A 16689-nucleotide genomic window follows, 5' to 3' on the forward strand; every position below is an offset into this window, starting at 1 on the left:
TGAATGCCATGGGGACCAGCAGTACTCCTAGACAAAATATATTTTAAATAAATGCCCTGGTGTCACAAGAAAATGTCACACATCCCAATGCCTAACCGTCAAAAAATTATCAGTGGCCAAATGATTGAATGAATTGGTCCAATTTTATGTCATATTGAATTCCTTCTTCTGCGGCCATCTTTAATCAACTTTTCTTTCATCATATTCAATATTTTAACACTAAAAATCTCCTTCACCAACAACTTAACTGCACAAGAGTGCCTGAGTGGCATGCCTTGCAGACAAAGTAGGAGCTCAGCTGAAATAAAACTAACATAAGTGCATAAATAGTGTCTCTTTTACTTTAAAGTCACAAAAACCAAAGGAGTTTGCCCGGACAGTGACACTGCACTTGGTGAGAGAAGCTGCAGAACAACAGGGTGGTGAGCCGGAGAGCTGCCAAGCCTGCTAATACGTATTGTTTCTGAATTATCTGTATTTTCTCTTCTGAGAGACTAGAATGGGTGAGGCTGACTGGACGTATCAATTGCTATGATTCATGCCAAGAGAAAAATCATTATATCATAATTTTTTTTGTTACCATTAAGCATTTAGACGCTATTTTATTTGGTTTGTTTGGTTTTGTCCCCCCCCCCCCCCATTGCCCTGCAAATGTATGTGTCCAATGCTTCAACAATGTTGCATGACATAGTTTCATAATTCATGTTTAAACTTTATTGATGCTTGAAAGATCTTAATTTGAGAGATAAAACATGCAAAATATCCAACAGACAGCAAGATGATGCATGAACTGAAGAAAAACTATTCAAGTCTTAAAAGTTCATTTTTGCATGAAACCCATGAAAAAATATTTTCACCTATCTTATGACAAACAACAGACTTCAAAAATGTTGTCATGTCAATGTTTTCTGCTAATATATTGTAAGACTACCAAGTTTTGGACACCTGTTGTCAGATTTTTTTTTTTTTTTGTGTGCTCTCGGGAAAGGCATAACACCTTTGCTATAAAAGGTGTAATTTCACCATTGCAGCATGATTTTAGAAGTACAACATGATAAAAAGGTCAGAAACAGTGCAGAGACACTGTGAGTCAAATATAAACAATGCTGCCAAAGATGCTTTAATGATGTAAGGTAGAAAAAGTTGAGTTCAAGGGAAGAGTTTTGTGTTTACTCTTCCATGTCTCTTTAGAGGTTAAACAGACCCTGGACAAAACATTTGGCCTTCCCAGTAGGTTTTACTATGAAACCCATTTAATTTCCCCAGACTGCAAAATGATACAGTCCTTTTCCCACTTAGGGGGTCAACACAACCACAGATACCACACACACTATTCTTGTTTTGTTTTTTTAAGCATTTATAACTGAATAACTGTCTCCCCAAGTCTTTTGATGTTATTTTCACAATATTTTATCTTTGTAGATGTTCCTCCTTGGCCATTACTATAATTCATGTTTTCACTTATTAGTGTTCTAGATTGGTGTCTGCTGTTGATTGTAATTTGTTCCTGCATTACTGCCCATTTTTTAGTACTTCTGTTCATATATTGCAGAAATGTTAATGCTATACCCCAAGGATATTTTACAACCATTAGATAAACCACAGTTATTATGTCATTGACAGTGGACCTTTAAACTGCATTTAATGTAATTATGATAGCAAAACTGTGTATGAAATATATATTTAAAAAAAAAAAGGAAAACCAAGACTGTTTACCTAAAGCCTATAAAAAGCAACTATTTAAAGAGGGCTGCAGCCCTTGTACTGAAACATAATTGGCTCTTTGCAGAATTCTGTTTGTGACCCTGGAGAGAGGGGCTACAGCTGCCATCACTCAAGCATTCAACTGTGCTGACATATACTTTCAAGTGATATGAGAAACAGTCAGAGATAAAGATAGGATGGATCCTGAATCTCTCAGCATGGAATACCGGAATATTAGCAATAACCCGGTTGCGCATGGCCATGTAAACACCAATAAACCCTTTGAATAACCGGAATTTGCTCATATTCCGGTTTTTAAAAACCTGAATATGACCCCTGGGTTACTCCTTTTCTAACCCGAATATTTGGGTATAGCCTAACGGGATTTCCCCATCAAAAGGAACAGGAATCACACTTTGTCTTTTGCCTCCCTTTTGGCTCGGCGGGCAATTCTGTTCAGATGGAAGGATCCCTTCCCTCCTACTCGTGCACAATGGCTGGAAGACATCATGTCCTGCTTAAAACTGGAGAAAATTAGATACTCGCTTCAGCAATCAAATAAGTTCCAGAAAGTGTGGGGACCTTTTCTAGAAGCATTCCAGACCCTGTGAACTATACTTCATATTTCTTTTGTATTCCTAGTGCAGGCTTTTGATGTTAGAATGACCTCATATTGTGATTAGTAATCTGGCAGTGACATGGGAGGGATTAGTTTGGTCTGTAGTTTGTTTTTGTTACTATTTTATATCTTTTCATACTGCTTAATTGTTTTTTATATTTTGTACACTGGTGTATGCTATGATCAACATGCCCATGCCTAATCAAAATGTTTGTAATTGACATTCAGCATTTCACCTTTTCCTTTTTTACCTTGTGAAAATTTTAATAAAAAGATCTTGAATTAAAAAAAAAAAGGAACAGGAATTTGTTTTCTGCGCATGTTCTTTTCGCAAGGAATCTTGCTCTTTTGAGTCCAGGAAGTTCTTATAAACATGGAGAAACGCAAGACCAGGAGAAGACTAATCACTTCATAAATGTAATGAAAGATATGAACATTTTGGCATTTGTAGACGGTAGAAAGTACCGGGATAGCAGGATTTACAAAAAGGTGAGCCAAAAGTTGCGCGAAGCAGCATTTGTACGAACGCCAGACCAGATCAAGCTCCGCTGGAAGACGCTGAAAAAGGCGAATTACAGGGACAAGAAACAAAACGGTACCAGCGATTATCCGTCGTGCTGCTGTTATTGTTTTGGATACAGGAAGAAGAAGCGGAAATGAGGGGAATTGCATCATGACGTTCTCCGTGCGTCGCTGGTTTGATGGAGAAATCCCAAATTATTACAATCACCATGTATACAGGGATAACCCTGTTTGCTCACCATGGAAACAGATTATTCCGAATGTTTCAGTAACCGGAATATTGACCTTAACCCGAATTTTTACTGCATGTAAACGTAGTCAGTGATGTGTCCAGGACTGTGGAACAGGGTGAACACATGAACTTTCATGGCTCCACAATTCAATTTTTCTGCCACTCAGTCAATCAAAGCCTTGCCTTCCATTATTAAACATTTCTGTTTTTGTTGACTTCCTTTGATGATTTTTCACTGGGATGTTTAAATTATCCCCAATTACAAACATTCAAGAATGTTCTCAATTCTTTCTTCCTCAAAGCCGATGCTTGACTACGATCCTTACAGATTTGTATAATGCTTTGGACAGTTTTTAACATGATGCATCCATGTCTTTAGTTATTTTGTTGGTTTGATGCAGACCAATAATTTAACGTCTGAAGCAGATAACATGTTTTCCATGACCACAGGACTGCCTTCTCACATGCTTCTTCAATTAATAAGGAGCTACGCATCACATTAGTAAGATTCAATAACTTGTTAAAGCAGAAACTTATTCATCACAGTGATGCTTTTTCCAATGGAAAGCTTTTACCTGTTTGTTTAGTTTATAATGCACTGCCTCTTTTGTTATGCAGTGGATAATAAGAAGTGCTTTACAAATGATTGTGTGAATGGGTGAATGGGATTATGTAATGAAGATTCTCAACAAGGTTAAAAAGGGGCTTTGTAATTGCACAACATTAACCATTTAAATAAGAGGGCTATAATTGAGAGCTCATGGCATTAACTGACTGAGTCATTTTAAAAATATTGCACCAGCAAGTAGGATTGTTAGTCCCTGGGGTGTCCTCTCAAAGCTTCATATTATATTGACTTATGTCCACTATTCTCACTAAAAATAAGCATGTCAGCCTGAAATCATTGCATTATGAAGCAGTACTGTATACCTTATTGATAAATCATTGTTATGCATCAATATATGTCATGACTCCACAACATATTACATATAATTATGTTTGTACAACCAAGAAACATAAAATTCCCAAGGTAGCTAAGATACCAACAGAGATAAAAGCAGCTTCCTGCTTCATTCTGACATATAACTATAAATGAGGCTCCCTCCAGCTTCAACTGAAACTGTAGCTGTGTGGGTAATAATTACTTGCTCTGCTTTAACTCTGCTTATGCCTGTCTAAATATTACTGGTATTTTTATTATGCATCACTTTTTATTTTCTTTGCTGCACTTTGTGCTGGGAAGAAAATACATAAAAATGATGTCAAAACTTGCAAGACTGACTGACATTGCAGCGCTACAAAACAACTGCGAGCTTTGTGAGAATCAAAACAAGCATTTGCGTCAGTGAATGTCTGCAGAAAGTTTAGCCACACTCAAATTTCCTGCCTGGTGCCAGTGGATGCCCTTGAAATCTCAACTGCTTAGTAACCATCCCTGTCAGAGCTTCAGAGAGCATTAGCTGGAGTAGCCAATAAGATGTAGCAATGTGATGTGATACTACTTCCCCAAACAACCACAAAAATTAATATCATTGCTGTAGTTTTCATCATGTCAGTGATTGTTCTTCACCCTCGTATTCCCCTCATCCACACACACATGCACACCAGTCTCCCTCTTTCCTGACTCGGATTTTCTCAGTGCATATTTTTTGCCCTGCCAAGGTATTGCATCAGGAAATGGTGCAGACAAGACAAGAACAAGACCCTTGACAAGAACTTGACACTTTGAGGATCAATAATGGATTGAGTCTGCACAAAAAGTCAAGCTACCTCTTAAATCAATGACTGGCAACTGCTAACTGGAAATAGACCCTGCTATTCAGGGTTTTGTTTTCCCCATCACTCTATTGTTACATGATAATTCTTCAGTGAAGGAGAAATAGACTTTTATGTTCAGTAATATTGGATAGATGTTCTTTTTTGTCTGTTCAGAAATTGTAATTGATATTCAGTAAGACAACTTTATTTGAAGCTTGTAAACCTTTGGATCTGAATAATTGCGCAAATAGCCAAATGTGAACCTTTTCTGTGCAAGCGTGTTTAATTTTTTGACCTTTATTTTCAAAAACAGATCTTTTTATTTCATATTGTTTGAATTGGCAAGTCATTTAACTTATTTGGCTATAAAAAAGTGAAAATGTTTAGATTTGACCTTTCTTTAACTCAAATGTTCTCGAGATACTCTGTGTGTTTTTCAATTGCTGAATAACATAGGAAAAGTCCAACAACTATTCTGTGGTATGCTAACTAATTCCAGCAACTGACAGTGACTTTTTTGCAGACAAGGATGTATCGATTGAGTTCATAGGAATGGAGCAATTTGAAAGAAACAGACACAGACATGCAAAGGTATGAAATAGTTATGTGTAAAGAGTTTTATTAACAATGATGTAATGGAAGCCAGTGTTTCCCCTAGAATTTTTTTCAGGCCCGGTGGTACCCACCGAAAAAATCCTAAACAGACGAGGCGCGTGGGACGGCATATTGGACATGTAGCAATCTAACAAAGTTTTACATTAAAATCATTGTAGGCCTATATTGCTGAATGATATCACTTCAATGAAATAATAAGATTTAATCTAACCTTTGGGCCTGAAAGGCTGCAGTGTGCTGGTCTGACCCATATGAGCATTGAGCACATCTTTTCTATATATTTCAGAGGGATCTCTATGTAAACCTTCTGGGATGGTCCTCTTTTAACAAGATGCTTGTGCTGACGGCATATGCCACAAAACATCCCTATTCACAATTGAGATTATATCAGTTATAAATAATTTAAACGTTGTAGAAGATTTTTTTCCCCGTTTGGTTATAACAGAGTTACATGCATTTGACTGGGAAAAAAAATGAACCTTTAGTGGTTCTAGTGGAAAGACAATCTATTGTCTGTGTTATTTTCATCATTATTGCTTACCAAAAAAAGAAGCTCAATCAGAACAAAAATGTAAGTAAACAACAAATTGGAAATGTACCATGGGGAGTGTGGTACAACCAAGGGCTGTATTTATGGTTATTAAGCCATTAGGGATCCCAGCCAGATGTTTAAATGCGTTGTTTTTTACTGGGTCACCAGTCGGACCGGTGTCAGCGACGGTAAAGGCTGATTTATGGTTCCGCGTTACACCAACGCAGAGCCTACGGCGTAGGGTACACGGCGACGCGCACGTCTACAAGCCTAGACGCTCATACATGGCTGGCGCTAGGACCCCGCGGACGCCTGGTGTGTGGTCGGGCTGTGTTTTCTCATGCTTCCCTGCAGCGTCTCATGCAAACACAAACACACGGACCTGCAGAAACATTTCTTTATATCATGTTGTCTGTCGCCCGCGATATTTTTTCTTTTTTTTTTGGCTAGTTACAAACTCTATACATCCCATAATATATAATAATTTGCCCGCGCTCTCAGCAGCGTTACTAGGCAACGAAGCAGGTTGACTCCCGTTGCAGCTGCAGAGACTCCTAAACGTAAATGATCATTGATTTTTTTTTTTTTTAGGCCTGGCGGGGGGTCTCATTGGCCTGGCGGCCCCGCCAGGCCTATATAATGGTAGGGGAAACACTGGAAGCAATTACACAGACACATATGGCATGGGATGTTAGTTTAGTAGTAAGAAAATGTGTGTATGGATGTAAAATATATCCACATTTGTGAGTTTTGTACACAAACAAATTGAGGGAATCCTGATGTACTCCAGTTGAACACATCTGGCATTACTTTAACCAGGATTTTTTTTATTTTTTTTTTTATGAATGAGCTGCAAACTCAGCTTTCAACCTTGTTGAGCAATACTGTGATTTGGTTTGTAATGAGTGTCAAGAATTGATGCATAAAACAATTCCACACATTGGGGCTTGATCCAGCTGTCTCCAAGGAGACTTTTTAGTACTGTAGATCTATGTGGCCTTCTGCCACACTAAACAGACTTTCACACAAATGACTGGCGAGTGTGATGTGAAGAGCACTGATGGAATCCATAAAATCTGTCCCCTCATCTGGCTTCTCAGTTTAATAATCAGGCAGGTGTTAATGATGATGGAGACTATAGCTGGCCCTGGCCAAATAGCCATGAGCAAAGTGTAATGGGGTGAAAAGCTTGCTTTAGAACAAAAGTAAATTATACCCCTCAAAATCAATAGTAATAAGTAAGCCAATGGTTCTTTGCTCCAGTTTTCACAATAATAAGGAGGGAAGGAATTGATTTTCTTTTTCAAATTTTAAAAGGTTTGATTTATTCTATTGACTTAAATGATTTCTGAGCATTTAATAATTCCACATTTGCAGTGAATATTACAATAGCAAAAGATTTTAAAAAATCATGTACATACAGACTTTTCATTTCATCTCAAAGATGCTTTACATTTTTATGAAAAATAGAGCTCAAGAACAGAAAATAAAAGTCACATATGTTAAATAATTGTCTGTAACTTTAAGTTTTGGTGAACAGACCATGTTTTGAATGAAAATTTAAACAAATGCAAGTGTCAGTCAGTCAAATTTTGCATCTGCACCCTCGGTGCTGGCCAATCCAATCATACGAGGAGGCAGGCCGGTGGAGGAAATCTTAAGCATTGCTGTGTGCAAATGACCCATCTAATTTAACCAGACATTTTGGTCACATCATCACACAAAAGCTCGGAAGTAGAGCCTGAAGAGAACAACTAGATATTGAGGGTCAATCTGAAAAGTTTCTTTAGCTACATATACATATTTTGGGATATTAATTAGTATCAAAGGTTAGCATATGCAAAGCTAGCCGAAATATAATCTAATTTTTTTAATTTATTTTTTTTAATTAATCTAATTTTGAGTGTCTGAATTAAGGTGGGAGTGTTCCAGTGTTAGAAAACACTATTCATAAAAGGGTGACATCACCAGAAGCTTTTAGAATAGAATAGAATACTTTTATTGTGATTATACTTTGAAAAGCTGCTATAGATTCACCTCTAGGCTAAGGTGGCATTGGTGCAATAGCTTGTATGTTTTATAAATTGAATATTTTGTATTTTTGTATTTCTTTTTTATACATATTGTATTATGTTTTATATGGACCTGTGTCTGCAATAAAGTTGATATATGATATATACATGGGTACAGATAAGAAATATAAATAATATAAAAATATAAAAAGGTTATGGTGCATTTCGAATGGTGAAATCAAGACCTGAGATCCTATCTACAGATAATAACATAACTAAACATGTGGTGAAATATTTTTCTCTGTCTTCTTATGCATTCTAGGATTAAGAGACATATCTGCAAATTTGGAAAAGGAAGATGTGAAGATGTACTACTAAGTATGTTATTCTTTATTTGGTAATTAAGGCTATACACACCTAATTGGGTTAAAGGAAAAAAGAGGTCCGAAAAGTATGCAAGTAATTGCTGATGTTAATCAAAATCATTTGAGAGGGAGAAGAATCTCTCCCAGTTTTCTTAGTGGTCAGCTGCCCCCCAACCACAAAGAGCTTCCCTGGCTAATTACTGCCGTCCAGCTGCCTGCACTCTCAGAGCACTCGCCCGGCTTCTCAAGTCTCTCCTGCAATCACTGTCAGTCCTTATCCAGTTGGGTAAGACCATTATATTGTCTTGAGATCTTGCCTCTGGCAGCCTCAGTCATTCAGTGTAATATTCATACATCCTTTGACTTACACATGTGTCGCTATGAAATGAATGCTGAAAACGAATGAATATAAATGAATCTGAGTAAGAATGAATAAAAGAGACACTTGCATATCATGACAAAAAGAACACGAGGTTGATGTTATTGTTGAAAAACCTAACTATATCTCCAAATTTGTTGTGCATATACATAGCACCCAGTAAATAAAGGCAATCATATAACATGCCATAAATGTTACCAAATGGAAATGAATTTCACATGCCTCTGCATTGCAGTCATTGTCATTATTTCATTAGTTTCAACATGCAGAGTACACGTCAGCCATACAAATGGCCTGTTGCAGACAAGAATATCAATTGCCTGTTATTTCCATTTCAGCGAGGTTTAACAGAAACACCAGTAGAAGTCAGATGTAAATGTGAAAGGAAAGGCAATAGGTGGCACAAGTCCATTCATGTCCAAAGGAAGTGCCCTGCATCACAAAATGGGCTACTTGTTCCAGAGACTGCCTCAATCCGTTTTAGCCATCGCATTCGTTGCTGTGAATAGTGATGTTGCAGAGAGAAATAGCACTGATATTTAGTTAGTTTCCTATTTATTTATTTATTTTTTTTAATCTGTTGCCCTGTTACCTTTCATACCTTTTATTCCAGTAGTTTGTGAAAGAACCACCACTGTCCTGTTAACCGATGCCAGTTGGCTACGCCGGAACAACTGAAATCAATCCATAGAGCATCCATCCCTGTGGGCACTTTGGAAGCTCAGTCCAAGGTGTCAATACTCCAGGAAATGAGACACAGAGTAATGGTTTCGGAGATCAAGAAGTTAGACAGCTGGATGAAATGGCTGCACGATATTTAAGGTGTTGCTGCTAAAAGAACTGTTTTCAGGATATCCATCCACAAAGCCAAGGCAGGTTGACAGCACAAGTATGATTATTAATCTATTTTAAAATATTATTTCATACTCAGACTCAATTGTACTGAATTCTCTGTTGGCTGGCTGCTCTGGTCACTTGTCTCTTGTATACCCAATTTCAGAATCTAAGGCTGTGGTAAAGCAACGCTTTTTTTGTGAACTCTGGGACTTGGGGACAACTGTTGATCCATTTGAACTCTAATGTCTACTGGTACTTTGCCAGTGATGACCACTGATGTCACAACCTTTTTCTTTCCTTTCCTTTTCTTTTTAAAGTGGTTTCAATTCATCAATAAATTGCTTTATGTTCATTGAGACACCTTGCTTTGTTGAGCATTTTAACAGTTTTATCAAAGATAACTGCATTTCTTATGGTTTCACTAATCTGATCAGATATTTGCTCCTCAGCACAACCAGTCAGTCCAACTTCCTGCCATTTCTTTTTCCAACTTCCTGACTTTCCTGAGTAACTGCTCTAATGGATTGTGGTATGCTTGTGTGATTGAGACACCACACAACAACTATGTTGTGTGTGTCTGTGTGTGTATGTATATATATATATATATATATATATATATATATATATATATATATATATATACATATACATACACACACACATATACATACATACGCACACATACATATATACGCACACATACATATACGTGCACACACACACACACACACACACACACACACACAAACACACACACAAACACACTTTACCGCACTATCTGCTCTAAACATAGCTAACCATGTGGTCGATATGAGGCTGTGACTGGGCATTCCTCAAAGGATTGCCATTTATCATACAAGACGTGCTGCAAGGTCATGAACCATGCATGCATGCATATGCATTTTGTATGTGTTCATGAGGACTGTGTTCACTACTACATTAGCAAGTAAAAGTCACGAAAATACAGAATAATGACAAAAAGGCTAAGTGGCAACAATGGCTCTTAGTTCATGGTGGAAATAAACCACATATTCAGCAGTTCTACCAAGATAAAGAGGGCTGCCCTAAAGTTAGGTAGCAAAAATATCAAAAGCCCACTCACCCTTGCATCTGAAATGGCAAATTGATGCAAAGTCTTGTTCAGAAAATCAGCGAAGCAGACAGTTGAAATAAAGGTACTATGCCATGCAAGACCCTGTGTGTAAGCAAGAAAATGTTTAAATTGGGGAATTGCTGAAAGCCAAAGAGGGGAGGCAAGAATAACATGATGAAGGACTGCTGGTAAAGTTTCGCTAGCACAATTTATCTGCATTCAGTCCTAGTAGAAGACACAAAGGGCTGAGTAATTTTGATAGAGTTACAGTTGTCAAAGAAATTTGTAGTATTTTTTTTTGTTGAACAAAAATGCTGCTGAAAAAGAGGCTGATACAGTGAGTCTCCTCAGCAAAACAACATTTGAATTCACATTTGATTTGGCCAACTTTGTGTCAACCCAATTTTCTTCAGTGCTTATACAAAATCAAATTTCTGCCTGCATTGTCCTCAAAAATGTGTTTTAAATTAATTCCATGTTTTTTTCTTCTATTCACTATCCACATAGCGTTTGATATTCATGAGCACTCAAAGAGTATTAATCCTTATGCTGAACACTCAGATAACTTCTCTGCTTCTCCCTGGAACATTGCGCTGTCAATCAAATGTCATTTGCTTGGTCGTTGCTGTCAAACCTCTCCTTATTGCCTTGGCAACTCAAAAAGACATATGCACTGGGAATACAAATCGCCTGACGTTACAATGACAGAGGAGGGATTTGGCACAAGCTAAACAAGTCAGTGATAAAAGTATCACCGATCACCAATGACAAATAGCCTCTGATCTATCAGTTTCCAATTTTAACTAAAAGTGATACAATGTGAAAACCTTAAGCAAAGGTTTAGCTAGCCGGCTTGAGTCAAATGAATACATGCCGTTTCTTTTTAAGATGGATGACGGGAGCGTTAACAGAAATGTGTCTCAGTGAGTAATTTCAGAGTCTTCGGCAAATGAAGAAAGAAAAGCGCCATCTCTTCATCTCTATATCCGCTGCACATCATGTACAGTAAATGATTGATTATATCGTCACCACCTCCCAATATTGTCACTATACGGCTCCACTCTCTTATCGTTTGAGCTCAGATTTATGCCTTACTTGAGATCAATCCATTCGTGCCTCATCAGACTGCACAGTTCTGCTACAGTGTGTAGGAGGAATAAAAAGGCACTGCAGCACCAGCTGGGATACAAAGCTGTAGCATCTGAGATAAAACAACAGCAAACATGAGCTGTAAATTTGGTTGCGTCAGATCAATAAGATCGATAATCACCTCTCTTGCACATTCACTCCTGAGTTACTGCTGAGAGCAATTTTCAATGGCTGCAACGTGCACTCAACAAAGATCATTTCTCATGTGAAATCTACTTTTGGTTTGAACGGTTATCAAGTGACTGCTGTTGTACAGAAAAAAAAAACTGATAAAAAGATAAATCAAATTAAACTCTGACACCTCTGTTTGCTGGCCTTTGGTTCCTCTTCCTTGGACTATCTTAAACATAATCAGTGTCACGATGTTTCTATTATGCCACCTTTGCCTTTCTATGGTACTTACAGCGAGCTGGCACTGTGAAGTCAAACCCTGACCTGGTTTTGTGTAGATCTGCATAATTCCTGATGGATTCTTTCATGCTCCGCCACCTCCTCACCTCTTAGCATGATGCTGCCGCCTGTGAGCTCTGGAGGAGCCTCTGATGTGGCAAGTCTTTGCTCTACAGCGACTGCTGGGCCCCTGGTGGGAGTCGGGTTGGAAAGTGATGATGTTATGTTAACAGAGAGGAAGAGTATGTAACGCACACTGCAGGTTTGCATGAGCAGGTATGCAGGAGTTATATCAAACAGATTCAATGTCACTGATGTCCTTTATGTTGAGCTTCAGGTTTTAGACCTATGTAAAGCACTGCACGCTGACTTTTTTTTCACAACTTTGTGTGCCATCAATTTTTTTTTTTTTTTTAATGTAGAATTTATTGGCTGATCTTTTGATGATCTCTATGAATCTTGTTTTTTTTTTGTTTGTTTTTTTTCACCGCAGCACAAACACTATAAATATCCCTCAAGAATGTGTGTGGTTTGACACGATTATGAATTCAGGGAGGCCAGTTGGTAACATGCAACTACCTTTTTGCTTGTGCCACGGGCTTCATTAAACCTGCCTCAAAGGAAAAGATGTCGGATCTCTGTCTTTATTGAGTGCACAAACGCATCTGGAACAGATGACTATAAACTGATATATATGCACAAAGAAAGTTGTGTATTAAACAATGGATCCAATTAAGTGCAATGCTGAGGAACACGTAAAATACAAACTTTCCACATAGGGAATGGCTAAGAAGGCTTTGGACTCGCACTTATTGACAGTTATATAACACTGCAATTTAAAGATAGGGTAAGAATTTGCATGATGTTATGTTATGTCTGTCAATATTTCAGCAAAACATCAACATACGAAAACACTCCCCACCAGAGGCATTAACCCTCCCCTTTTCGATGATTCTGTTCATGATGGTATTTGATTGGTTGGGTTAAAAATCAGCTGGAATTGCATTCCCTTTTAAAGAGTACTTTTACAGATAGCACTTAAGTCCTACATTTAAAAGGAAAGATATTTTTACATCCTAAAAACTTTTGATCATACACTATGATCAAAATACAACCACGACTACTATTCTGTCCATAGCAAATGGTTTTAGGATTTGGATTCTGGATTCTGTCACGCTATTCCCTTCTCTTGCATGGATAGCCAACACTTTGAGCTCCTTACTTATGGTGCTTTTCCACTATAACAGGGGTGGGCAATCCTGGTCCTCGAGGGCCGGTGTCCTACAGGTTTTACATGTTTCCTTGCTTCATTGCACCATGATACAAGTGACTGTGTCATTAACAGAATCGTGCCGACCTTGATGACAAGCTGATGATGATGATTAATTAGAATCAGGTGTGTTAGAGCAGGGAAACATCTAAAACATGCAGTGACACCGGCCCTCGAGGACCAGGATTGCCCACCCCTGCACAAAAAACCTACTCGGCCGACTCGATTCGCCTTTGCGCTTTTCCACTAGGGGTCTAACGTGCCGAGTAGATACTTTTCTGTATCTATTCTGCCGAGGTTCTAAGCGGCTGAGTGGGGCTGTGATGTCATCACACTACAGGCCACCGATTGGTCAGGGGGTTGGAGTCGGACGTCTGAGTCAGGATGTGACATCAGCAACAGAGCGACTTGCGGCTTCTTGTTCATTTTATTCAACAGGCAATGGCAGTGCAAAAGTCTGTTTCATGATCCAACTCTGAGGTGCAGATGTTCATAAACCTGGTGGCTGAGGAGAGAATTAAAAAGGGATCTAGACGGGCGATAAGGAACGACCAGATCCACCAGGAGTTCTGTCACTTCATAGCTGCTCGCGGCTCCAGCTGACTTTTCAGCAGCGCAGAGACAAACAAACAAACGAAAAAAAGAGTTGCTGCTTGAAGCTTCTTTCACTCTCATTTTTTAACTTGATATCGAACACAAGCCACAGACCCAGCAGCACATTTATCATCTCCTCCAGGTTCTACATCTTTAGTGTTGTTGTCTTCTCTGTTTAGATCACACAATCAAATACGTCACAGCAGCTTCACTCCAACCTCCTACTTCTGATCTGGGTATCGAAAATAAACGAGGGCAAGGCGAGTGGAGTCAGGCTGAGTAGGTACTAGTGTAAAAGTGCCATTATTCTCTTGATCCTACTCAGATCAGAATCTGTGGTGTCATAGTCCCTGCAAACACCTCACTAAATGACAAACTTTAGTCACAGGGTTGAATTTGGTCTCGAGAACAGAATTAGTCAGATTTTTTCATAACATGCTTAACATACTAACCAAACTACAAGTGAAAGAATCAGTGAAATCAAGTCCAGACTAAATAAATTGAGAGAACCAGTGGAGTGTTGATTTCATATCGTTTACTGTTAATGGAGTCTTTGACACAACGGGGTATTTAACCTTTCCAGATGTAATCACACTTTATGTAAAAACTACAGTTTGTGTAGAGTGGTACAAAGAAACAATATATCTTAGAAAATGGCTAACCCTGGGTAAAAACGCATAGTTGCATCATCTTGCTTTTCAGTTCTTGATGTCAGGCCAGTTGTCACTAAAAACATGACGTTCGGCTGAGACTGATATTGACCAAAGACTGCAGACTGTTGTCATGTGACTTGTGGTGCAGCATTTGGGGAAGAGTGAAAAATAAAACTCAAACACAAACTTAACTAACTGAAAAATTGTGCAGCAAGGCCACACCCACGGGTGCGCAGCAACATGAAAACGACCTTGAAATAATTCCCGTCTGTAATCTTTTCTCTGACCATATAAATTACCATACAAATACATAGATGAGTGCAGCGGCGGCACAACAGCCCCCCTCACAGTGGAAATCCACATCTGATTTCACGAGTTAGTCGGCAACATTTTTCTAAATTGCAGTGTAGCACTGACAGCCAATATTTAAAGTGTCAGTAAGAAAGAATTCAACTCTACGGTGCCTTTTCACATTTACAGATAGTAATTTAATGTAATTCTAATAGCTTACATACAGCTTGATAAATCAATTCATGAATATTAAACGGCTTTTGTTAAAGACAAATATCAAAACGAATATCAAATGTTGCACAAAGTTTAATCAATTGTACATATGAGTAATGAAGAGAGAATATTGTTGACTTTTTTTTTTTTTCTTCATTTTTGTGACTCATTTTTGTATCAGCATGCTGGAGAGATGATTGCCTACAAGGTTGACACCAATTAGAGATATGACATGTTCAGTTCAACAAATTCAAAGCCCGGAATTTTCAGATATTAAAGCGTTAGAAATAACGCCTCACAACAAAAATAGCCGAAAAAGGTATTTACCCCAAAAATGCAAACAAAACAGCAGCTGCAAAAAGTGGGTCAATGCATGTTTTTTGCTTTTCTTTTTTAAAATAATGAACGTTGCCTCACAATATATGCAGCTGTCCAATTTATGAGAAAGTTATTGTTACTTAAGCCCTTTTTACATTGGTGAATATCCCGCGATTAACGCGCAGATCTAGCATGTCGTGTGCTCCTTTTACGTTGGGCGGCGGGTCGAGTTGCCCCGCGAATAACTCTCCTCCGAGGGTCGTCTGAACCGCAGGTCAGGTCTAATGTAAACAGAACTAACACGGAGTGGCGGGTCGTGGGGAGGGGGGTTGTATATCACGTAACCTGAGTACAACCCACCAGGGATGTTTTTTTATATATTTAGGGCCCGAGCACTGACAGTGCGAAGGCCCTATTGTATCAGTAGGAATTTATTTTTTTTTCCCCCTTCTTATTTTTCTGAAATGAGGGCCTTTTTGCCCCCCTAAACGTGCCCCAAAAGTCACCCAATTTTGCACGCGAGCCAGGCCTGGCGATAAATTTGATATTTAATGGTTTGCATTAATGGACTGGGCCTAATGGCTCAACAGCGCCCCCTAGAAAACTTTGTGCCTCAAGCACCACAATACGGTTTGACGTACATGCACGAAAATCGCTACACACCTGTATCATGGAGCAACTTAAAGAAAAGTGGCCGAAACCAAACAGGAAGTCGGCCATTTTGAATTAATCGTGTAATTTTGGCGCATGTTATGCCATTGCTTCGGCCGTTAATGCGACCCGAACTGTAATGTGCACCCAGGTGTGTTATACATCAAAATTTGAGTCTCCATCCTGCGACGATGCGCATTACTTTTCTCAGTCAAAAGCGTTACCGTGGCGATGATAGACGCCAAAAATGGCGGCCCCCCTTCATCTAATTGGTCCATATTTGATGGTTCCTACTTTCTGCCATAACTTTTGAATGGTTTGACATAAAAACTCGTGGGTGGTGTCATCGGACTCGGTATTGAGTCATTGACCATAATTGGTGCAAATTAGCCCCGCCCCTTCTTCTGATTGGTCCATATTTGATAGTTCCTATTTTCTGCCATAACTTTTGAATGGTTTGACATAAAGAGTCATGGGTGGTGTCATCGGACT

General features: G+C 38.7%; 1 protein-coding gene across 2 annotated transcripts in view; it reads right to left on the reverse strand.

Annotated features, from left to right (window-relative positions):
- Positions 1-16689, reverse strand: part of lingo2 (leucine rich repeat and Ig domain containing 2) — a 291591-nt gene that overhangs the window by 220122 nt on the left and 54780 nt on the right. The window contains exon 1 of one of the 2 annotated variants that reach the window (XM_061726174.1): positions 12253-12314. The exons of the other annotated variant lie outside the window; for it this stretch is intronic. The gene's annotated coding sequence lies outside the window, so the exon portion shown is untranslated. Of the gene's footprint in view, positions 1-12252; positions 12315-16689 lie in introns of those variants that run through there. 2 annotated transcript variants of the gene reach the window in all.

The sequence above is a fragment of the Cololabis saira genome, chromosome 7 (assembly GCF_033807715.1).
Source record: "Cololabis saira isolate AMF1-May2022 chromosome 7, fColSai1.1, whole genome shotgun sequence".
Classification (NCBI taxonomy): Eukaryota; Metazoa; Chordata; class Actinopteri; order Beloniformes; family Belonidae; genus Cololabis; species Cololabis saira.